The sequence below is a fragment of the Monodelphis domestica genome, chromosome 3 (genome assembly GCF_027887165.1).
Source record: "Monodelphis domestica isolate mMonDom1 chromosome 3, mMonDom1.pri, whole genome shotgun sequence".
In the NCBI taxonomy this organism is placed as follows: domain Eukaryota; kingdom Metazoa; phylum Chordata; class Mammalia; order Didelphimorphia; family Didelphidae; genus Monodelphis; species Monodelphis domestica.
The window spans coordinates 15037114-15060296 of record NC_077229.1 but is presented as its reverse complement, the minus strand read 5'-3'; the positions used below and the strand labels follow the sequence as shown (position 1 = coordinate 15060296).

General features: G+C 50.5%; 1 long non-coding RNA gene across 1 annotated transcript; it reads right to left on the bottom strand.

Moving 5' to 3' along the window:
- Positions 1 to 12346: 12346 nt before the first annotated feature.
- LOC130458176 (uncharacterized) lies at positions 12347 to 22366 on the bottom strand. Its single transcript, XR_008917262.1, has 2 exons — positions 21886 to 22366; positions 12347 to 13023 (listed from the first exon to the last, which is right to left on the bottom strand). It is a non-coding gene; the product is annotated as an uncharacterized LOC130458176 (long non-coding RNA).
- Positions 22367 to 23183: the final 817 nt, after the last annotated feature.

The window sequence follows — 23183 nt, the reverse complement described above, 5'->3', positions numbered from 1 at the left end:
CGATCTTATGTCTGGGGCCCTCTCATACCGAGGCTTTACTTTATTGGGAATCTTCTTCTGACTGGAGAAAAGATGGGCCAAAACATCCTTAGGCTCCACAGCTAAAAATGGTCCCACTCCCTCAGAAATGAGGCGGAGAAAACACTTGGCCTCAGACTCAGCCCATCCTGCTCTCTGTCTTTGTCTCTGTTACTTTCCTTCTAGATCTGCCTCTTGTTCTCCAGCTCTCTCCCATCCGTTTCTTCATTTTTATGTTTCTTCCTTTCTCCCTATGTATCCCTTTTTCTACCTCTTCTCTCCCTTTGTTTCCCTATATCCCTTTATTTCTCTACTATCTATATTTCTTTATTTAAATCACTCTCTTCTTCCTTACTCAACCTCTCCCCATCTCTCTGTTATCATCCATATCGTTTCCTTCCTCCCCTGTGCCCTTCTGTTTCTCTTATTCCTTCCCTCCTTGATCCTTTTCCCATCTCTTCTTCCTCTCTGTTTCTCTATATCTCTCCCTTTCCTTTCCTTTTTATTTCTGTATAGTCTTTATACCCTTTCTCATTCTCTCTCCTTTCCTCTCTTTCTCCCTCTCCCTCTTCCCCTCTCCTTCCCTCCTTTACCCTTCTCTGTTCCTTTTCTCCTTCCCCATTTCCTCTATCTCCTTTTTCTCTTCCTCCCCTTTCTATTTCTCCCTCTCCCTCTCTGCCTCTCCTTCCTCCCTCTATCATCTTCTTCTCTCCCTCTATTGCTTTTTTCCCTCCCGCTCTCCCACTCTATCCCTCGTCCTTTGTTTGTACAACAAAGCCTGTGGCGGGCAGCAGCTAGAGCTGAGTGAGCTGAGCTGGTAGAATTATTTATGAGAATGTGAGAATGTAGATGAAATGTTTCTGGCTAATAGAGCCAAAATCAGTGGCGCTGCCCCATTAGAGAGGAAACCTCCCCGAGTAAATTACACACGGCCGTAAGTGGGAGCAGTTGTAGTGTTTTTATGACCCCATAAAACTTGGGAAGTTTATTGCTATTGAACAAACCTGAAATCCAATCCTTACAGTTCAATATTGGACAATGATTGTGGTCTGGTACTCTCTGATGCTAATCCAGGGGGGGACCGGGGGCTTGAGCACCCAGGCAGGGAAGCCACTAATTAACTAGACTTGGGACTTAAGGAAGAGATGGTCACTGAACAGAGTGCCCTACTGACATCTGGAGGAGTCATGGGTTCCATTTCCTTCACATTCTATTTACTTGAGAATGGGGGTATGGAAGGGAGAACTCAGAAAGAGAATAGGCCACAGCCTCACTTTCTCAGAGGAAGTCAGCCCAACAGGGCCCTTGGAGAGTGGAGTCATTGTGACTTGTGCCATTTCTTATAACAAATTTTAAGGAGGCCTTGGGAACAAACAGTAGAAAATCAGAGATTGAGGCTGAAGGAAGAGGAATGGCTGACCAGCAGAGAAGGAACAGAGGTATTGGGAAAGAAAGATGTATTGTATTGTATGTATGTATAAACATGTATTGAAATTTGTAAGAGATCAGGACACTCTCAAAATCAATCTGACATTCCTGCTATTTTCCATTCATTTCTTCAATATTTTATCACTCATTCATGCATTTGTTCATTTCACTCCTATATTCACTAATTCATTCATTCTAGTCATTCATTTGTTCATTCATTATTTTTTTCATTTTCCCATTCATTCATTATTAATTTCATTATGAATCACAGTATATGAATTCAAGTCCCCTGGCCCAGATGAATGACATCTTCAGGTCCTGAAAGAACTGACTTATGTGAAGACTGAGCTACTATCAGAGAAAGATCATAGGAAACATTAGAGATACTGTAAGACCAAAGAAGGAAAAATGTCCTGATTTTCAAAAAGGGGAGGAGAGCAGAGCCAGAAGGCTTTAGGCCAATGAACTTGCCTCCAATTCACAGGCGAATGGATCATTAAGGACATTGGCCAACATCTAGAAAGGTAAGCAACTATCACCCAGAAGTTCATAGCTTCCCTAAGAGCAAATCATGCCAGACTAACCTCCTTTCCTTTTTTGACAGGATTATTGAGCTCACAGATGGGAGAATGCTGTGGATGTGATTTACCTAGATTTTACCAAAGCTTTTGTTAGAGTATTGGCTTTTATTACTATGGAGAAGATGGAGAAGTTCACTAAAGTCCTCCCAAATCTAAGATGTTGCACTTTGCAGTTTCAGTTACTCATGGTCTAGGTGGGCAGAGTGAAGCAAAGGTCTCCTCTCCCTATGCCAGAAGTCTGCCCATAGCAGTGTCTGCCCATGTATGTATCAGTTTGTTGTAGGTAGATACTTCTGGTTTTTTTTCTTCTGTTTTTATTTAAAGGATTTTATTAGGTTTTTGTGGGGAGGTAGGAGCATAGTACTGTATAGCAAAGTTAACAAAAGAATTAAGATTAAAACAGGAATTGTCTATATAGGGTTAGATGTTATTCCCCATTTCAGGCACCCACTAGGGATTCTGGAATATAGCCCCCTGAAAATAAGGAGGAGGGAGGCTACAGTATAGTACTGTAGAATAATGCACAATGCATTTTATTATTACTATGTTTGATGGTGATAATACCTGATTGTATTTTATTTATCAATTAAATTTTATTGGGGGGGCAGCTGGGTAGCTCAGTGGATGGAGAGCCAGGCCTAGAGATAGGAGGTCCTGGGTTCAAATCTGACCTCAGACATTTCCTAGCTGTGTGACCCTGGGCAAGTCACTTGACCCCCCTTGCCTAGCCCTTACCACTCTTCTGCCTTGGAGCCAATACACAGTATTGACTCCAAGATGGAAGGTAAGGGTTTAAAAATAAAGAAATAAATTTTATTATAAATATGTATGTACAAGAAAATAATATTATATATGTGGTCAGCAGATGTTCACTTATAGCCATGTTAGGTACTGGAACATATCCCCATGGGTACAGGGACCCCACTGTAATGCCATCAGATGGATTCAGAACTGGTTGGACGGTCCAACTAAAAGAGTAGTTACAGATGGTTCAATGCCAATGTGGTAGGAGATGTCCAGTGGAGGGCCTCGGGGATCTGTGCCTGACCCTTTCCTGTTTAACACTTTGATCCACAATTTGGCTAAAGACACAGACAGGACACTCATCACAGGCAGCTGAGATAGCTAATGCAGAAGATGAAAGGGTCATGAGCCAAGAGGCTAGAGCACTGGGCTGAATCTAAGATGTATTGTAAAAGGGACAAATGTAGGGGGTTTGTTTGGGGGCACAAAAATCAGCTTCACAAATATAAGATCAGGGAGGCTTGGTTGGATGGCAGTGGAGATGAAAAAGATCTGGGGGCCTTAGTGGGCTGCAAGCTCCCTAGGAACCAGCAAAGCAGTGTGGCTGTCCCCAAACTAATGGAACCTTGGACTGCATTGAGAGTGGCAAAGCTTCCAGGAACAGGGAGGGGACAATACCATTGCCCTGTGCCCTACTCATGCCTCATCTGGAGGACTGGCTCCAGTTGAGGGCACTGAGCTTTATGAGGGGCATTGATGAACTGGAGGGGGGTCAGTGAAGGGTCTTCTTTCTGTGTCACATGAAGAATGATTGCAGGAACTGGGGGTGTTTAGCCTGATGAAGGGAAGGACTGTGGTGGCTGAGGGGAACATGATGGATATTTCCAAGTACTTGAAGAGCTGCCATGGGGAGGAAGGATTAGCTTTGATCTGTTTGGTCTCACAGGATAGAGCCAGGAGTGATGAGTGGAAATTGCAAAGAGGCAAATTTAAGCTTGATGTCAGGAAGAATTTCCTAATAATGAGAGCCGTCCCAAAGGAGACTAGACTAATCCCAGTACCTTCCCACTACAAATTATTTATGTATCCTGTATAGAGCTTACTCTGTGTGTGTGTGTGTGTGTGTGTGTGTGTGTGTGTGTGTGTGTTTGCATAGTGTCTCCCCCACTAGCTAGATTGTAAACTCCTTGAGGGCAGGGACTGTCTATCACCTCTTTCTGTATCCCCTGCACTTAGCACAGTGCTTGGCACATAGTAGGTACTTACAATTAAATGTTGATTGATTGATTGATTGGTGAATTTCTCCTCCCAGAAGGTCTTCATGAAAAGAATGGACAGCCACTTGTTTTTGTCCATTATGGTGGGGATCCCTTTGCTATTTGGGTTGGATTAGAAGGCTGAAGAGATCCCTCCCAGCTCTCCAATTCTGTGTAATTAATTCATTTTTGCTTTCATTAGTTTATTAATTCATTTCATTCATTTATTTTTATTCATTAATTCAACAAAAGCTTCCTGATTACCTATGATATGCCAGGGAACTTAGATAAGGAGGTCTTTTATTCTTTTCTATTAAAAAAAAGCTGATTGATGTCTTTTGTTTTATCCCAGACTCATTTCCTCATGCCCCCTACCACCAAAAGAGCACTCCTTTGGAACAAAGAAAGACGGTTCAGCAAACCCAGTCAACATGGTGGCCATGTCCAATAATGCATGCAGCATTCTGAACCAGCAATTCCCCACTTTTCTACTGAAAAGAGGTAGTTGCTTCCTTGCCTGTACTTGGTCTGCCAAGCGATTCTAACGATTACTCAGTGTCGAACTTCCTTGTAGTGTTCCTTTGCCAACCTTCTGCTCTATAAATGAGGAAACTGAGGCCCAAGGAGAAATGCAGTCCTACACTGTTAGTGGTAGAACCAAGACTATTATTATCACATGTGGATTCCATGGGAAGCAGGGCAGGGGCGATTAGTCCCATTTTATAGAGAGGTAAACTAAGTCCCAGAGAGGATGAGTAGTGACTTGTCCTAGGTGAGAAGGGAAGTTAACTTCCTTTCCAAGGACATGTGGAGGAGGAGAAGGAAAGGGAGCAGAATTTTAAAAATGAAGATATTTGGAATTGGAGAAGCAAGAGAAGGAGAAGACCCAGGGCTGAAAGAGAAGTTGGAAGTCCTGGAAAAGAAAGAGAAAATGAGGTTTAATAAGGAGAGACAGGGGCAGCTGGGTAGCTCAGTGGATTGAGAACCAGGCCTAGAGACGGGAGGTCCTAGGTTCAAATCTGGCCTCATCCACTTCCTAGCTGTGTGACCCTGGCCAAGTCACTTTACCCCCATTGCCTAGCCCTTACCACTCTTCTGCCTTGGAGCCAATACACAGTATTGACTCCAAGACAGAAGGTAAGGGTTTAAAAAAATAAGGAGAGAGATTCACAGAGAAGGAAAAGGTGGTTGGGAAGTTGAGGTAAGGAAGACAAGTTGGTGAAGAACAAGGCAAGAAGTTAATAGAAGAAGGTATGACTATAGAGGTGTTCATTAGAGACTAACACCCAAACTTGACCACAATAGGGTCCTTTTCAATAACCCTCCATAGCTCCCCTGTGCTTCTAGGAGAGTAAGCTCTGCATTTAGTCTTCACCCTCTGCCTGCAGTCTTCCTTTCCAGGCATCACTCCTTTTTATACCTTCTACATGCTCACCAAACTATATGCTATTCCCTGAATCTGACATTCTATTTTGTTCCTTTATTCCTTTGCCCAGGCTCTGACCCCCTTCCTTCACCCCAAGGCCCAGTGCACGCTTCCTCTTCACCTCCACTTCCAGCTCCCTTCAAGGTTCTCTTATCTCTGGGGCCTTCTCCAAGCCCCCTTAGATGCCAACGCCCTTTCTCTACTCAAATGACTATGTATCTGCTGATTATATATGGCATCCTTCTAGAGGAACTTGAGTTTCTGAAGGCAGGAATGATTTTGACTTTTGTCTTTGGATGCTTTACACAAAGCAAGTGCCTGAAGAAGGCTCAATTGTTTGGGGAAAGAAAGAGCCATTTGGGGAGTCGGAAGCCTTAATCGGTTCTCCAGGGAAGCTACGGAGACACCCAAGAGCTGGAGCCCTTGTGTCCAGTCAGTGTGGAGTGCAAGGAGAATTTTTCAGAGGCTGGCTTTCAATATGGTTGGGTTCCCACAATCCCCCCCCAATAAGTGCCTTTTCTCGATGCTCTAAGGGGAAGCTAGTATAGCCAGCCTTTCTCCAGGCGGTCCAGGAGCATGAAGTGTCCTCTCCCCACTTTTTAGTGTAAAAGGTATTGAATCCGAAGACAGGCAGATTTCTCTCCCAGCTCTAAAACTCTGACCCTGGGAGCCAAGGAGATAAAGGAGGGGATGGAGCCGAGGGGAAACTTGGCAAAATTCCAGAGTGGTTAGCAACTCTCTCACAGTGATTTCTTCCAGGATGGATCCTACAGACTAGCATCACTTCCCTCTCTCACAGAGTTCTTTAGGGGACGCTGGAGAAAGTTTACCTAGATTTGAGCAAAGAACTTCTTCAAGTCTTGTATTGCTCTTTTTATGGAGAACATGGAAGGATGTGGGTTGGAGGGCACACAGCAGGCATTTGATAGCACCTCCTGATGACTGATGGCACAAGTAGGTGGGCTCAAAGCTCAAAGAGTAGCCATGCAAACTTGAAAGCAGGTCTCCAGGGGAGTGCCTCAGGGATCCACAGGGAGCCCCGGATTGTTGTGGATAAAAGCGCAGGTGGCAAGCTCATCATCTATGCGAATGGCACAAAGCTGGGCAATAATTAACACACGGGATCTTGGATCCAAAAAGGTCTCGACAGCCTTGAACACTCTGCTGGAATTAGCAGGATAACGCTGAATGTAGATGCATATAAACCTTACACTTGGGGTCTGAAAAATCAGCTTCATCAGTACAAGATAGGAGAGGCAGTTGGTCTGAAAAAGATCTTGGAGTCTGAGTGGACTCGCTGTGCAATTGACAGATAAGGCAGCCTCAAAATTAAAAGTCATCTTAGGCTGAATTATAGGAGGATGAGGGAGAGGCTAGTCCTGCTGGCAGACCGTGGTCAAACCACATCTGTAGGCTTGTGCCCATTCCATTATAGGAAGGTCATTGATGAGCTGGAGAGTGTCCAGAGAAGGGCCAAGAGTTCCTGATGCAGAAAGATTGGTGGGATGAAAGGGAGGCAGAAGGAGAGGTGTGGGAGCTGTCTTCAGGTATCCTAAGGGCTGTCCTGTGAAAGATGGATTAGCCTTGTTCTGCTGGGCCCTACAAGGGAGAACTGGCCACGAGGGGAAGATGCCAAGAGGATGATGGCAACAATTTCCCATCAGGGAGCGCCAGGGCTGCTCTCCAAGGTGGCCGGGGTGGGAGAAGTCCCTCTCATTGGGGGTTTTCAAGCCAGAGCTGAATCCCCTCTTTCTTGGAATGGTCTAAAGGCAGATGAGCCAGCCTCCACCTCCCCCCATTCACTCTCGGCAGTTCTGGGTCCCAAGGTCCCTATGGCTTGGACGCTTGGGGTTTCTGAGAGTCCAAGAGCCCTAGGAGTGCTGAGACAGCTGACTAAGAGGATTAAGGGAGGACTTCGGGTTTTCTACTCTCTCAGCCTGAAGGGGAAACCCCTGAGACCTGAGTCCAATTGGCAAAATGTTCCAGACCCATCACAGTCCTTCCTGAGACAGCATATCTGGGTCCTGGGGGGAGAGGGGGAGCCGGCACGTGGGCCTGACCAGTCAGCAAATTGTCTACAGCCTCACTCTGAGTCAATGAAGGCCGAGGTCCAAGGGTCTCATCTGACACCTCCTGTTGGGGCAGCTCTGTAGCACAGTGGAGAGGGCCAGGCCTGGAGGCCAGAAGACTTGGGTTCAGATCTGCTCTCAGAGGTATTCCCTTGCCCCAGTGGGTGGGAAGAGGAGAGAGAAAAATTCTTATTTAAAAAATAAAATAAGATAAAAAGAATTTTATACGTATCTGCTCTCAGAAACATCGCCAACTGTGTCACCTGAACTCCATGATCTAGCCCTAACCACTCTCCTGCCTTAGAACCGACTCTCAATCTTGATTCACGTGCAGTAAGGGCTAACAGACGAAGAAAAGGAAAGAAATCTTCTTGCCTGTCCTTCAAGGTCCAACTCAGGTGCCACCCCCTCGCCCCCCAGAGCTCTGGCTAGACGTGATCCTTTTTTCCTCTGACTCCCAAGAACGCCTCAAGTTATCTGCCCCAGTCAGAGAAAGCATCATGTGGAGCCCGTGGAGAACTTCCCTTTCCCTGCACCCCTCACCCATCAGAGCCACCCAGATTCTAATGGCCCCAACGGGACAACTCCCCGCTGGATATAATCCCCCTCAGCCCCATCGGGGAAGTAGCCCAGAGCCCTGCCCCTCTCAGATCCTGCCTGGGACCCACTCTTCCTCTCCCAGCAGTCTTTGGCCGGGAACATGCCTCTTCTCAAGGCTTGAATGGACACGGCTCACCAACATCCATCCTTCCAATAGGATGGTGAAGTGCCGGACCTGACCTTCCGCCCATTGCCACATCTTCTAGTGCCATCTAATCTGCTGTTACCCCCTTTGTCACCAGCCCAGCGCCATGTTTGGACATGTCTCCCCCATCAGGCTGTGAACTCCATGAGGGTGGCCACTGCCTTTTACTTCTTTTAGAATCACCCAAGCATGGCACGTTTGTTGTTCTTGTTCAGTAGTTTCAGTCTTGTTCTGACTCTTTGTGACCCCATTTGGGGGTTTCTTGGCAGAAATACTGGGGCAGTTCTCCATTTCCCTCTCCAGCTCATTTTACAGGTGAGGAAACTGAGGTAGATAAGATAAAGTGACTTGTCCAGGGTCACATAGTTAGGAAGAGTCTGAGACTGGATTTAAACTCATGAAGATGTCTTCTGGATTCCAGGGTTGGCACTCTATCCATTTTGCCTCCTAGTTGCCCTTTGACACATAGTAGGTGCTTAATACATGTGTATTGACTAACTGTCTTGCCTTCCTCTATTCAAGTGTGAGTGCCTTGAGAACAGGGATCGATGGACTTTCTCACGTATATTCTCTGTGCCTCGCACACAGTAGGTGCCTAGGAAATTTTGCTGTTTCATCTGTGTCCCTTTTATGACTCTAAGCACATTCCAGGTACATAATAAACCCATCTGATCCCCGAGGCTCACAGCCCTGGAGCCAACAGGGATCTTATCGGCCATTTAATCCAACTCCTTCATTTCCTAGATGAGGAAACTGAGGCCTAGAGTCATCAGATGACATGCCTTGCATCCCACAGGGAGCAAATGGAAGACTGGATTTGTACCCTCGTCTTCTGACTCTATCAACATTTCCATTATCACTCCATGAGGGCAGGGACACTTCCTAGCCATGACCTAGGCAAGTTAGTTAGCCTCTCTCTGCCTCAGTTTCTTAATTTGTAAAATAGGAATAATAATAGCGCCTGCCTGGTAGGGTTGATGGAGGAACCAAATGAGTTGAGACTGATGAAGCGCTTAACACATTGAAAGGCACCTAGTAGGCGCCATATTAGCCAGTCCATCTCACCACTGACAAGCCCCCATAGGTGGGAAATGGGAAGTATGTCCTCCTGTCAAACTGATATACTGAGAAATGGAAGTATTGCTCCTCATTCTGTCCTCTAGAGCCAAGCAGAAGAAGTCAATTCCCTCTTCCACATGGCAGCCCTTTTGTCCCTCCAGAGACTTGAAAATAAGCGATGGCACCCCTTCCTCTTTCCCCACCTCTTTTCCCCAACCCTTTGTTCCCTGAATCTTCCCCTCTCCAGGCTAACCATCCCCAGTTCCTCTGACCTCAGCTGGTGCACTCCACCAGCCTGGGTGCCCCCTCACTCTTCACTGGAGACTCTCCAGATTCTCAGTGTGGGCTAGTGGATAGAGCACCAGTTTTAGAGTCAGGAAGACCTGAGTTCGAATCTAGCCTCAGATACTTACTATGTGACCCTGGGCAAGTCAGTTCACCCTTTTTCCTTTAGTTTCCTCATCTATAAAATAAGCTGGAGAAGGAAATGGGAAACTATTCCAGGAACCCGAGTGCAATTTATGCTTGCTTGGCATCAATAGGGAATTCCTGATGAGGAAACTTGCTTCAACTGAGTGAGAACATTTTCTCTGCAATTTAGACTTAGAACATGACCAGGGAGTGCTGAAAAGTGAATGGTGACCAGGGTCACACAGGTATGGGAGGCAGTACTTGAACTCTGCTCTTTTAGCCTCTAAGGCCAGTTCTCCTTCTGCTCTACTAGGCTGCCATGTTAGATTAGGTCAATGCCTGAACCTTTTTGGATCCTTCCTCTCTTTCCCTTCCAGCTTTATTGCATGGGCAAATTGGGTCAGCATGCTGCCATCTCTGCCATTGTTCAAGTTACCCATAAAGAGGTTCCATAGCATGGATCCCCATGGCCCCCCATTAGAGACCTTCTCTTTCCATCTTTCCCCCAACAATTACATGGGAGACTTTGCTACAATCTGAGTACAGAGTATCTCCAGCCACCTCCTGGACTGCATTAGTACCTTGGCCCGAAAAGGAAATGATGTTGGTCTAATGAGATCTGTTTGAAAGGAAGCCAGGTTGCCTTTTGGTGATCGCTGCTTCCTTTTCTATTATTTCACTAGGCATCCCTTTAATGATCTTTTCTGGGCTTTATCAGGAACGGAAGTCACACTCCTTTGTATATAGCCCTTTGCCAGTCCTATAGGGTCTTTCCTGTCCTACATGAACCTCTGTAGCTCAGGATTCATGGGAGAGGGGGCACCTGAGCTGGTGTTAATTTGAGAATGGGGTCATACCAGCTTGAGAGTCATTTTTTAAATATTCAACTTCTTTCTTAATTGCTACCAAGTCAGTTCCAAGGCATCAAAGAAATAAGGACTAGGCAATTTGGGGTTAAGTGACTTGCCCAGGGTCACCCATCTAGGAAGTATCTGATACCAGATTTGACCCCAGGTGCTCTCAACTGCAGCCCTGGTTCTCTGAACCACCTAGCTGTCCCCAAGAAAGCCAATTGTTAAATTTTGAGAATTTGTCTCCCGGAAACTGAGAAATAGTACCTGGGCTTTATCTTTTGATTTTGATTTATCTTTTGGCTGATGATACAACTTAGGGAAGTTTCTGTAGAAAATGTTAATAATGCAGAGCAAACTTAAAAGTCTATCTTGTGGGCATTTTTGGAGGGAGGGAGGGAGGGAGGGAGAGCTAGTTGTTAAACATTTACCAGCACAGTCCTGTGGGAATGAAGAGAAGGTTCTTCCCTGGGGATGATAATGATGATTAGAATGAGGAAAAAGAAGAGGAGAATCATGGTCATTCCCATTTAAGGCAGGTAGAGTCCTTTCCCTGCAACCCAGATAGAAGTTCAATAGTGAAAGGCTTGTTGAGCTCATTTTTCAAAGGAGTAAACTGAGACCCCAAAAGTTAAGTGCCTGTCCCCAGTGAGAAAGAGGCAGAGCAGAGAGCTGAGCCCATGACTCAGCACAAGACCCCTGAGGTCCCCCTTCCTGAGGTCCAGCTACAGAACTTGGCCTGATCTGCCTACAGAAGACGGAAAATGATGGCAGGCTTCAATTATTTCAAGGGCTGCCATGTAGAAGAAGGACTCGATTCCCTCTGCTTGGCCCTGGGGGAACAGCTAGAAACTGAGAAACATATTCAGGATTGAGAGAAGGAAAAGCTCCCTGAGGGTCAGAGCAGCCCCTATGTAGCATGGGCTGCCTGGAAAGGTAGTGAGCTCCCCATCACTATAGATCTTCAAGCAAAGGCTAGATGGTTCCTGGTGGGAAGCATTGTAACAGGAATTCCTGCTCACATTTGGGTTGGATCTTTTTGCTTGTGATTCTGGAACTCCAAAGTCCTTCCAGTGCCAACACTCTCTGATCTAAGGTCTCTCCCAGTTCTGATATTTTTTCTCCTCCCTTTTTTAGAGTTGTAATGATCTGGGTTCAAATCTCACTGCAGGCAACCCCAGGTATGTGGCTTTCAGCCATTCTGTTTCTCTCTGCTGTGCCTCAGTTTCCCCTTCAGTTTAATTGTGGATCCTAATAGCCTCTACTTTCCAGGGTGGCTGTGATGATCTGATGGGATGGAGGGTTTTTAACAGGAGCTCTGCTTGACTGGAGACCCTCACCCTGACGATTCCTGGGGTTTACACTAATGACCCAGCCTCAGTGTCCCATGAGCTTTGGAAGTCATCAGCAAGGAAGTGGTGGGATACTGATGGGAGGGAGGAGGAGGTGGCCAGGCCCTGGACTCCCAGGCTAATAGCCAGCTAGTGTGAGTGTGAGAGTATGTGCTGTGACCCCCTGGGAATGTGCTGGGCACACATGGGAAGTAAGTCGGGGGCCTGGGTTTGAATCTCCCCTCTGATACTTACTGCCTGTGCCCTGGGGCACCCCACTGCTGTGGGATGGGCCAGCCTCCCACAGGGAATGGGGTCTTGGAGGTGGGATGGTGTCAGCAAAATGATGGATGGGACACAGCTTTCTCATTCAACCCACAGCACAGGTTTCACAGGATAAACTACTCTGCCTTGGCTGAGGCCTGGCTTTATTTTATACCCTCATGATCACACATTTATTTGTCACACAGTTTCATTCTCAACATACATGTTTCCATAGAACCTAACAACAGACAGGAAGCCTAGGGAGATAGTCAACAAAACATTGTTGCTAAGTACAGGATCAGAGGGTAGAATCAACATGACCCAGATATAGGTTAGGGAATTCAGAGCACAGATTTGCCAGAAATTTTTAAGCCTAGAAAAGAGGGTCCTATCTAAGTGGGTATATAAGAATCCTTAGGTTTAATTTTGTAAGTGGGCTCTCCTGGTAATATCCTGGGGGGACAGAGTGGGACATCTGTATTAACCCTGCAAGCATTTTGCTCTCATCTATTTTTCCTGGGGCTAAGTAAGAATAATAATCATAGAAATTCCAATAATAAAGGGATGGTAATAAGGAAAGTCACTTGGGTGGGGGGTTTCAGTGGGTGTTTCCATCCTTCTTGGGGGCTGCTTTGCAGTCCCCGGTTTCCATGTGGACCATGTCAAACAACATGGTCTTTGATGGCTCCCGGCACCCCACTCCCACCAGTTTCCTCCTGAGGTGCAGAGGGTTTGAAGACCCTTCTAGTGTTAGGGTTCAAGCATCTTCACTTCATCTCCCTTGACCTCAGTCTCCTCCTCTGTGAGTAAAGGGGCTTTATCCCTTTCCATGTTGTCTTCCTGCAGACACAGAAGCAAGCTCTGGCTGAAGAGGGCCCTTGCCCTTCTCAGTCAATCACCCAACAAGAATTGCCCAAGGGTGACCCCGTCTTTGTCTCCCAGGGCCCAGGAGGAGGCAGCCTTGAGCTGAGCTCATGGAGCCCACACCTGGTGGGGAGCCAACCTGCAGTCCTATCAGCACTTCATGACCTCCAGTCTCACAGGAGGAGGATTTTGGGGAGACATCCCTCCCCATGGCTGTTGGTGGCAGGGACCTAGGAAGGGGTCATTGGAATTAGACTTGGTCAGAGGGGAGGGAAGGAGGGCACTGCAGTCAAAGGGCTCAGCATGAGCAAAGGTGCAGAGGTGGGATAGCACAGAGGGCAGATTTGTCTGTAGGCTCCCCTACAGTGATATAAGCTAAAGCATAAACTTAAAGCTGAAGAGGTCATTGATTATAGAGCCATAGAGTGATACCTGGAAGGGACCTCTGAGGCCTTCTAGTCTAACCCCCCTTTAAACAGATGAGGAAACTGAGGCAGGGGGTGAGAAGTGATTTGTCCAAGATCAATCAGAGACTGGATCCTGACATCATATAGCTAGAAGGGACCTCTGGGGCCATCTAAGTCAACTCCTTGCATTTTACAGATGGGAAAACTGAGACCCAAAGGGGCTTAGTGACTTGTCTAGAGGTCACATAGCTAGTAAACACCAAAGGCAAGATCTGAACCAGGCTCTGCCCCTGGAAGTCATCAGCAAGGAAGTGGTGAGACGCTGATGGGAGGGAGGAGGAGGTGCCCAGGCCCTGGACTCCCAGGCACACATGGGAAGTAAGTCATTGTCTCCTCTGTATCCTGAGCAAAAATCTAGAATCTGTCTGTGTGCTCCTCACAGGCTTCCGTGTGATTCATATTTTACAGAAGTTTGTGGTGAGATCCATGTGCTCTTAGTAGGCCTCTGCAAAACCCCACATGCTCATAGGACATTCTTTCAAGACTTAAGTGCTCACAGAGGGTCCCTGAGATCCATATGCTTATAGCAGGCCTCTGAAAACCATGAGCTCATAGTAGGCCCCTAAAAAATGCATGTACTTGTAACAATCTCCTCATCCCCAAGCTCTGCCTTCTTCCCCTTCTCCCCTCCTTCCCTCCTCTGCTATGGCATCTATGAGGTCACAGAAGACTATTGTGAAATGGTGAGTGTCCATATAATCCATGTGCTTATAGCTGACCCTCCATTGGGCCTTTATTGTCACAGAAGTCTTCCATGAGATGCCTGGGCTTGTAGTAGTAGGTCTCTTCCCACAGTCCACATGTTGACAAGAGATTCTCTTAAGATTTAAGAAATATTCACAGCAGGTCCCTGAAACCCATAGGTTCATAGCAGACCCCTGTGAAGCCCAAGTGCTTATAGTAGGCCCCTAAAAGATCCACATGCTTATAACAGGGCAATTCTATTGTCCTAGCAGTGTTCTATGAGATCTCTGGGCTTGTAGTAGATCTCCCTCTCATCCATGTATTCACAGCAGAACCCCCTGAGATCCAAGTTCTTATAGTAGGTCCCTGTGTAAGATTCATAGGATCATAGCAGACCCTTGTGTAACCCAGGTGCTCATAGTAGGCCCCTGAAATATCCATGGGCTTATAACAGAGCCCCAGGGGAATCGGTGCTGTCCCATCAGTCTCCTGTGACATGCTAGGGCTTGTGGCAGACCTCTCCCTCACCCCTGTGCTCCTCGCAGAGCCCCCTGAGAGCCAGCTTTTTAGAGTAGGTCCCTGAGATCCAGGTGGCACATGCAATTAGCCTCCCTAGCACAAGTAGCCTTCCTTTTCCCCCAGAGGGGCCCCGGGCAAGCCTCTGCCTCAGCTGTGGCTGTGGGCATCTCCTTCCTTGACCTTGGCTGGCTCTGTCTCCCCCAGCCCTCCCCACCCCGTCCTCCTCCCCCAGGCGGCCTCCCTGATTTATAGCTGAGCAGGGATGGAGATTTTCCCCACCTGACACGGCTCCTGATTTAGGTGGCTTCCCCAACCTGACGGATCCCAGAGACGCGGCCGAGCATCTTTTACGGCTCCCAGCCCGCACCTGCTTGCCTGCAGAAGGATGACTTGTGACTTTCCCCTCTCCCTGGCTCGCTCGTGATAGGAGCTGAAATGCAATCAGCCAGAAATGTTGCCACCTGAATTATGTATTTAAGAGTGGGGGTGTTCCTGGGGATCAAGCCACTGTGGCTGTCCTCGCCCCCTCCCCACTGTCCATGTCCTCTCCTCCCTTCGATTCCCACCTCCATCCTTTACTGTCTGGGTGACCCTGGGCGAGCCCCTTCGTGCCTCAGTTTCCCCTTTTGTCGCTGCATCTGCAGGAGAGCCATCAGAAAGAGGAAATGGAACAAGAGCGCCCCCTCCCTGCTGCCCATCCCGGGGCCTAATTATGCAAAACGGAGAACCACCAGGCATTTATCTCTTTCTCGTTTTATTAGACAGTGAAAGGAGGAAAGGCGGAGCTGCGGAGGATGAATAATTTGTCATCGGACAGAAAACCAGGAGAGAGAGCCCCAAATGGCTGACCAGGGCCGGGGGAGCACAGGCAGCCCCAGGCCTCCCACCCACTCCACCAGGTGCCGGCTCTCTCCTCTGGAGGGGGCCGCATTGGCATGACCAGAGACAGAGGGGGCAGTTAGGTGGCACAGTAGATAGAGGCAAGAAGCCCTGAGTTCAAATCCAACCCCAGACATTTAGTGAGTCAATCACTACACCCTGCTTGCCTCAGTTTCCTCATCTGCCAAATGAGATAGAGAAGGGAACGGTGAACCCCTTCATATCTCTGCCAAGAAAACCCCAAACCCTGCCTGCCTCAGTTTCCTCATCTGCCAAATGAGATAGAGAAGGGAATAGCGAATCGCTCCTGCATCTCTGCCAAGAAAATTCCAGATGGGGCCATGAAGGGTCGGACGGGTCTGAAAAGACCGAACAACAACAGTCTCCGGGAGGCAGGAAAGCTCCGACCCTACAGAACCACAAAGCCACGGAAGCTGAGTCCCAGCTCAGGGTCCCTCGGAGGCGCCATGACACCCTCCTTCCTTAAGTGCCTGGAGATTGCGGAGCTCCTGCCTGACAGCAGCTGGGCAGCACCAGTGGCTCGAGTGTCCGGAGGCTCCTCGGTGTGCCTCCACGAGGGGCCTTGACCCCAGCCCATCCCCCAAGGTCCAGAATGGGGAAAGGACTTGCCCAAGGTCCTACGGTAGAACGGGAGGCGGGGATGGTGGAAAGCCCACGCTGGAGGGCGGATTGAATTTGAGACGGGACTCTGAGGGACGAGCCGAGTCGGGCAGAGCCCGTAAACCCGGGAGAACGGGAGGCCGTGGGTAGGGCTCCTGGGGAACACGGGCAGCTTCGGGGGAGGACGTCTAGTTGGAAATGTCCGATGGGAGCCTGGCCGCGTGTGTGGTGAGGAGGAGCCTGCTGCGGTGGGACCCCCCCAGGAGGGAACGCCCCTGCTCCCTCCCCTCCCCCCTTGCTTCCTTTGGGTCCGCCATCTTCCTTTCTGGCTCCCGCTGCTCCGGCTCTCTCAGAGCGCCGGGCGGGGCTCGGGATGCACTTATTTATTTGCATTTTTATGAAATAGAATCTCTCCGGCAGCTCCCAGCATCCCCCGGGGCGGGGGGGGGGGTCACGGAGGTGACATTTAATGCTGAGGAAGCACCGGGCGAGGAGCCCTCGAGAGCGCGCCAAGGTCACGCGGCCCTCCGCCGCCCCCCCATCAGGAGGGCTGAGCCACAGAAGGCTCTGAGGGAGACGGGCCAGCCCAGCCCCTCACAGGACGGATGGGAGCACTGAGGCTAAAGGGGAAAGGACTAGACCGGGGGGACTCGAACTCAAGCCCGAGGCGGAGCAGCTTCTCCCGGTGCCCCTCAGGAAGAGCCCCTGGGCCCGATTCCTGCTTTATCCGCTGAGGGTGGTATCTCTGGGGACTCAGTTTCCCCATCAGTAAAATGCGAAGTCTAAGGCCCTTCCCAGCTTGGTCGCTCTCCTTCCCTTCGATAGCAGGGCCCTGTGGGAGATCCCAAGACCCCAGGGGTGGGGCCTCTGGGCCCAAGAGAACCAGCTGGAGCCCTTCCAGGCCTGGTGTGGGCTAGGCTTTGGCCGCTCCAGGGGCAGGCGACGGGCAGAGGCAGGGCCTGCTTTGGGGCCCACTCAGCGCCCTCCCCCACATGGGGGAAATAAAGGGAGCTGGGAAGTGGCTCTCTGTGATCCGGAGTCCCGAACCTGCAGTCCTGGGCCCTGAGTTCAAATTCTGACTCTGCCCCTTGTCTGCCCTTCCCCTCCCTGAGCCTCAGGACCCTCCACCACAGAATGGGGAATCCAGATGGCCTTTCAAGACCCCTTTAGCTCCTGATCCAGGGTCCAAGCTTCTGGGTATCTGCGCACAGTGGGACCACACTGCTTTACCTCCTACTCACGGGCCTACCCAGCCAGGGACCCGGGACAGCTGGGTCTTTCCTCAGCTCAATGTTTGATCCTTTAGAATCCCGGAGCCCTTTTTTCCTGCATTTTCTGGGCAGGGGCCTGTCTTGAGGGTCCAGAGAGGGCCCAGGGGTGGGGGGCCAGGCAAGGCGAAGCCCCCCATGTCGGCCTGTCCAGCCCCCTCCCAGGCCTCTCCTCCGGAACTCTGGGGGTGCAGAGGCTTACGGACACCAGTGGAAGCCCCGAGAATCCATCTGTGCGCCCCCAGCTCCCCCCAGGCCCGCAGAGCCTTTCCAGAAGGTCCAGCCCGACACCCCCTGTTTGTTTTCAATTAAGAATTGTTTAATAAAGTTCCGAGTTTTCCCTGATAGACCCCCTCACCGAGCCGAACCTCGGCTTAATCCACTTAGCCCCGATCTAATATAAGCAGCTTCCCGGCTTTCTAAATAGAATTAATCCAATTTGGATTAGGGGGATTAGAGAGGATGCCCAGAGAATGCACTGCCCCCCCCAGCAGGAAGGGGCGCTGCTCTCACACCGGGACACCCTTCCCTGTCCCCAGCCCTGGTGCGGCTGCTCCCTGGATCTGGGACCTCCAGGCCCCGGCTGCTCAGGTGAGCCCTGGGGGAGGGTGCCGGGCGGGCTTCCTGTGTCTCCTGGGCTGGCCCCCCTCCGCGGGGGGGCTCCCTGGCTCTGTCCTGGACCCCTCCTCCCTCTGCCTCTCCCTCTCTCTTCCTCTCTCCCTCTCCTTCTCCTCTCTCTCTCTCTCTCTGTCTCTCTCTCTCCCTCTCTCTCTCTCTCTCTGTGTCTCTCTGTCTCCCTGTCTCTCTCTCTCTCTCTCCCTCTCTCTCTCCCTCTCTCTCTTCCTCTCTCTGTCTCTGTCTCTCTCCCTCTCCTCCCTTTCTCTGTCTCTTGCCTCTCCTCTATCTGTCTCCCTCTCTTTCCCTCTTGCTTTCTCTTTATCTGTCTCCCTCCCTCTCTCTGTCTCTTTTTTCCTCTCTGTTTGTCTCTGTCTTTGTTCCCCATGGCCCCCTGCCCCTCTCTTTGCTTCCACAGGATGCCTCTGTTCCTGTCTCATCCTGGAACTTCCCTGCTCCATCTTGCCTCCACTCTGTCTTTTCAAATTCTGATTATCGTTCAGGGCTCAGTTCAGGGAGCACCTCTTCCATGAGGACTTCCCTGATCTACCCTCCCCACCAGCTGAAAGTGTTGTCCATGTGATGGGATAATCATAAAGGTCAGACTCGGGGCCCCATTGAGTCTGTCTTGCCCACTCTTGCTGGGGCATCACAAAGCTGGTGGTCACCAACCCCAGGCTCATGAGATTGAAGATGAACCTCTCCTTTTACAAAGGAGGCCCAGGGAGAGATGGGGGCCTTCCTGAGGCCAGGGGGTCCAAAAACGGCAGATTCACAGCTGGGTCCCCTGACTCGGACCCTCAGCACTGATGCTACTTGCAGGGGCTCTGGGCCACCCGGCTCTGGTTCCTTTCCCCAGGGTCCAAGAAAGTCAATTTGGAATGGAATTGATGGATAGGAGCGAAACCAGGCAAATTGATTTTTTCCCTTGAGCCCTTAAACTCTATTCTTAATCAACCAGATCAACTACTCCGGCCTCTGGAGTGGGAGGGAGCAGAGAGCAGGCAGCCGGGGGCCTCCTCTCACATGCCAAGGATAGTGCCAGGCCCTGGGCCAGTGGCTGGGCAGGGGGTACCTCTGGCAGAGCTCCCAGGAGCCCAAGGGCTGTCTGGGTGTAGAGTGCTGCTTGTGGACAGTGTGGGACCATATGACAATGCCCAGCTTTGCCAGCCTGGCCTAGGGGCAGCCATGCCCCAGCCCAGCTCCAGAGCCCACTCTGTGAGGACCCCCACCTGCCACTGCCCCGGAGGACTCAATCTGGAGTCAGAGGATTTGGGTTTAGTTCCCACCTTTGTCTTCGTCCAAGTCTACAGTGCCCTTCTCTAGGCCTAAGTCTCCTTATCTAGAAAATGGATTTGCTATTCTCTAAAGTCCTTTCCACATCTGGAGTTCTGTTGTAAGCACTTAATAAATGTTTTTCCTTTCCTTTCTCTCACTCTCTTTTCCTTCCTGCCTTCCTTCTTCCCTTCCTCCCTCCCTTCCTTCTTTCCTTCTTTCCTTCCTTCTTTCCTTCCTTCCTTCCTTCCTTCCTTCCTTCCTTCCTTCCTTCCTTCCTTCCTTCCTTCCTTCCTTCCTTCCTTCCTTCCTTCCTTCCTTCCTTCCTTCTTTCCTTCCTTCCTTCCTCCCTTCCTCCCTCCCTCCCTCCCTCCCTCCCTCCCTCCCTTCCTTCCTCCCTCCCTCCCTTCCTTCCTCCCTCCCTCCCTCCCTTCCTTCCTCCCTCCCTCCCTCCCTTCCTCCCTCCCTCCCTTCCTCCCTCCCTTCCTTCCTTCCTTCCCTCCTTCCCTCCTCCCTCTCTCCTTCCTTCCTTCCTTCCCTCCTTCCCTCCTTCCCTCCCTCCCTTCCATCCTTCCTTCCTTCCCTCTTTCCCTCTTTCCCTCTTTCCCTCCCTCCCTCCCTCCCTTCCTTCCTTCCTTCCTTCCTTCCTTCTTTCCTTCTTTCCTTCCTTCTTTCCTTCCTTCCTTCCTCCCTCCCTCCCTCCCTCCCTCCCTCCCTTCCTTCCTCCCTCCCTCCCTCCCTTCCTTCCTTCCTTCCTCCCTTCCTCCCTCCCTCCCTTCCTCCCTCCCTCCCTTCCTCCCTCCCTTCCTTCCTTCCTTCCCTCCTTCCCTCCTCCCTCTCTCCTTCCTTCCTTCCTTCCCTCCTTCCCTCCTTCCCTCCCTCCCTTCCATCCTTCCTTCCTTCCCTCTTTCCCTCTTTCCCTCTTTCCCTCCCTCCCTCCCTCCCTCCCTTCCTTCCTTCCTTCCTTCCTTCCTTCCTTCCTTCCTTCCTTCCTTCCTTCCTTCCTTCCTTCCTTCCTTCCCTCCTTCCCTCCTCCCTCTCTCCTTCCTTCCTTCCTTCCTTCCCTCCTTCCCTCCTTCCCTCCCTCCCTTCCATCCTTCCTTCCTTCCCTCTTTCCCTCTTTCCCTCCCTCCCTCCCTCCCTCCCTCCCTCCCTTCCTTCCTTCCTTCCTTCCTTCCTTCCTTCCTTCCTTCCTTCCTTCCTTCCTTCCTTCCTTCCTTCCTTCCTTCCTTCCTTCCTTCCTTCCTTCCTTTCTTCCTTCCCTCCTTCCTTTCTTTCTCTTTTTCTCTCTGCCTCTTAGCTAATTAAGAGTTAATTAATTACTTAGACTAATTAGAGATTTTTGGTAAGTAGGAATAGTTGGTTGATTGGAGAAAGAGAATTGAGGGATTACTGTAAGAAGTCAGCTAGGACCTTCCTTCCCTCCCTCCCTTCTTCCTTTTCCCTCCCTCCCTTTCTCGCTCCCCCCGGCCCCCCCCCCATTTGAAGGGCCCTTCTAATTCTACCACATTGTTTTTGGACCTCTGTCCCTTCTTCATTAAAATAGTACTTCCAGTCTGAACAGGGAAGAGAATAAGCATTTGTACAGCACCTACTAGGTGCTATTATATATCATTTGATCCTTATAACAACCCTGCAAAGGCAAATGATATTATCATCATCTCCAAGCTACAGTTGAGGAAATAGTGGCAGAGTCCACGCTCAGAAAGCTAGGTAGTAGTTGAGGCTGGTTTTGAACTCAGGTCCGGTTTGTCTCCAGGCTTAGGGCTCTAGCCACTGCACCCCCTGGTTGCCTCAAAGGGGATTTGCAAGAATGAGTTCTGCGAATCTCCCAGCAATAAGAGAAGTAGGGGCTGGAGTTAGATTTCCCTGCCCCCTCCTGGGGTCCCCCTGCAGGATTCCTACCCCTGGTGCTTCCCCTGGGGGGGCAGGGGTCTTCCCCTGCCCCTCTGGGGTGGATGGGGCTGGTGAGGCTGACCATCCCGTGTGGTTCCTGCCCCCTCTTGGGTGGCTGTGCTAGGGGCACCTCCCTCTCTCCAAAGAGGCAGCCAGAGCAGCAGTGGGCCATTGAGCAAGTGCCTGGGGGTCTCTGGGCCTCAGTGGGGAGGGTCTCTCGTGGTGTTCCACGAAGGCAAAAGTTCTGGGCCAGGAATTAGCTCCTAAGGGTGGGGGGGGGCAAAAGATGGGTTTGATCTCAAGTCAGCCCCTTGGGAGCCGGCCCATTCCAGCAAACAGCAGGTGCGCCTTCATTTGTCATTTGAAAAGCCCCTCCGAGCCCCCCCCCCCAGGTAGAGGAGCAGCCCTGCCCTCATTCCGGAGGGGCCGGAGCTCCCTGAGCGCCCCTCGTTTCCCAGAGGTTGGGAGAAGCAGAGGAACAGCAGGAGAGGCCCAAGGAGGAGGGGAATAAAGCCATTCCAAGTGTGGAACCCCAAACCCTCCCCTTCTGTCTTAGGATCAGCCCTAGGTTGGCTTCTAAGGCAGAAGACTGGAAGGGAGGTGAAGTGACTTACCCAGGGTCACACAGCCAGGGAGGCCAGCTTTGGAGGAAGACCGCAGATCTCCCGGTCTGGCTTCTTGGAGCAGACGCTCTGTGGCGGGGCTCAGCTCTTGCCCGCAGGGAGCTTGTATTTTCCTGGGGATGCGGCACACACCAGGAAGCAGTAAGTGGGACCAGATGGCCGCAGACGGGAATATTGACGTGATCATTGTTTCCAGAGCCAGAAGGTGTCCTGGCGGGAAGATGGTGGGACGGCGGGAGGATGGGAGGGATGGACGAGGACCACGGAAAGATCTGGGTGTTTGCGCTTTCCCCTGGCCCGACAGCGCAGCCCCGGGCGGAATTCCGGAGCCGGCTCAGAAGGAACCTCCTGGAGTCTCTCTGGAGGAAGGGCGGGGCAGAGAGCTAAAGGCGGGGAAGTCCCGGCTCCCAGCTAATGGGCTGGATCGGATGGACCGCCTGATCTAACGGCCAAAGGCTCTGCGCTCACGCGCCCAGCCTGTGCCCAAGAGGCGGAAGAGAGCCGATTGTTAAATGTTTACACCGCGGAAATCGACTAGTGTTCCAAATCAAGGCCGGGTTTATCGTTTTGTTGAACGTCTAGACTTAAGTAAGGGATGGAGGAATTGAGAACAAGGCAGATTAAATTTGCGAGTGAGTGTGTCCCTCTATGTGACTGTTTCAACTCCTCCCGCACACTCCTAGCCCCAGGATTATTAGCTGGCAGCTGAGGAGGGAGGGTTAACGAGTTCCGGGGTTCTTGGCCACTTGGGCTTTTCCCAGTTCATAGTTTAGCAAATAGTAGGGCTGTCTGCCTTGGAGCCGGGAAGAACTGCCCTAGAGACCTTGGGAAAGTCATTTCCCAACACTCCCTGGCAGCTTTCCAAAACTAGCAATTGCACTGCAGGCGTTTGTCTACGCTGTTGCTGTTGAGCCGTTTAAAGTCATACCCAGCTCTTTGGGACCCCATTTGGGGTTTTCTTGGCAGAGATACTGGAGTGGTTGGCTATTTCCTTCTCTGGCTCCTCTGACAGATGGGGAAACTGAGGCAAAGGGGTTAGGTGATTTGTCCAAGATCACACAGCTGGGAGGTGTCGAGGCCAGTCTGAAGACTCCTCCTGATTCCAAGCCCAGTGCCCCTGCTGCCCGGATGCCCTTATCTCCAGTCCCAGTGGGGAAATCTCAAGGCTGGGCTAAAAACAAGAATGGTCCTAAAGGTAAGAAAGAGGCCCGACCTGCTGACCAAGGGACTTTGTGAGGGGTGGGGGGGGAGGTATGCATAGCCATGGCCCCAATCCTTGAATTTGGGGC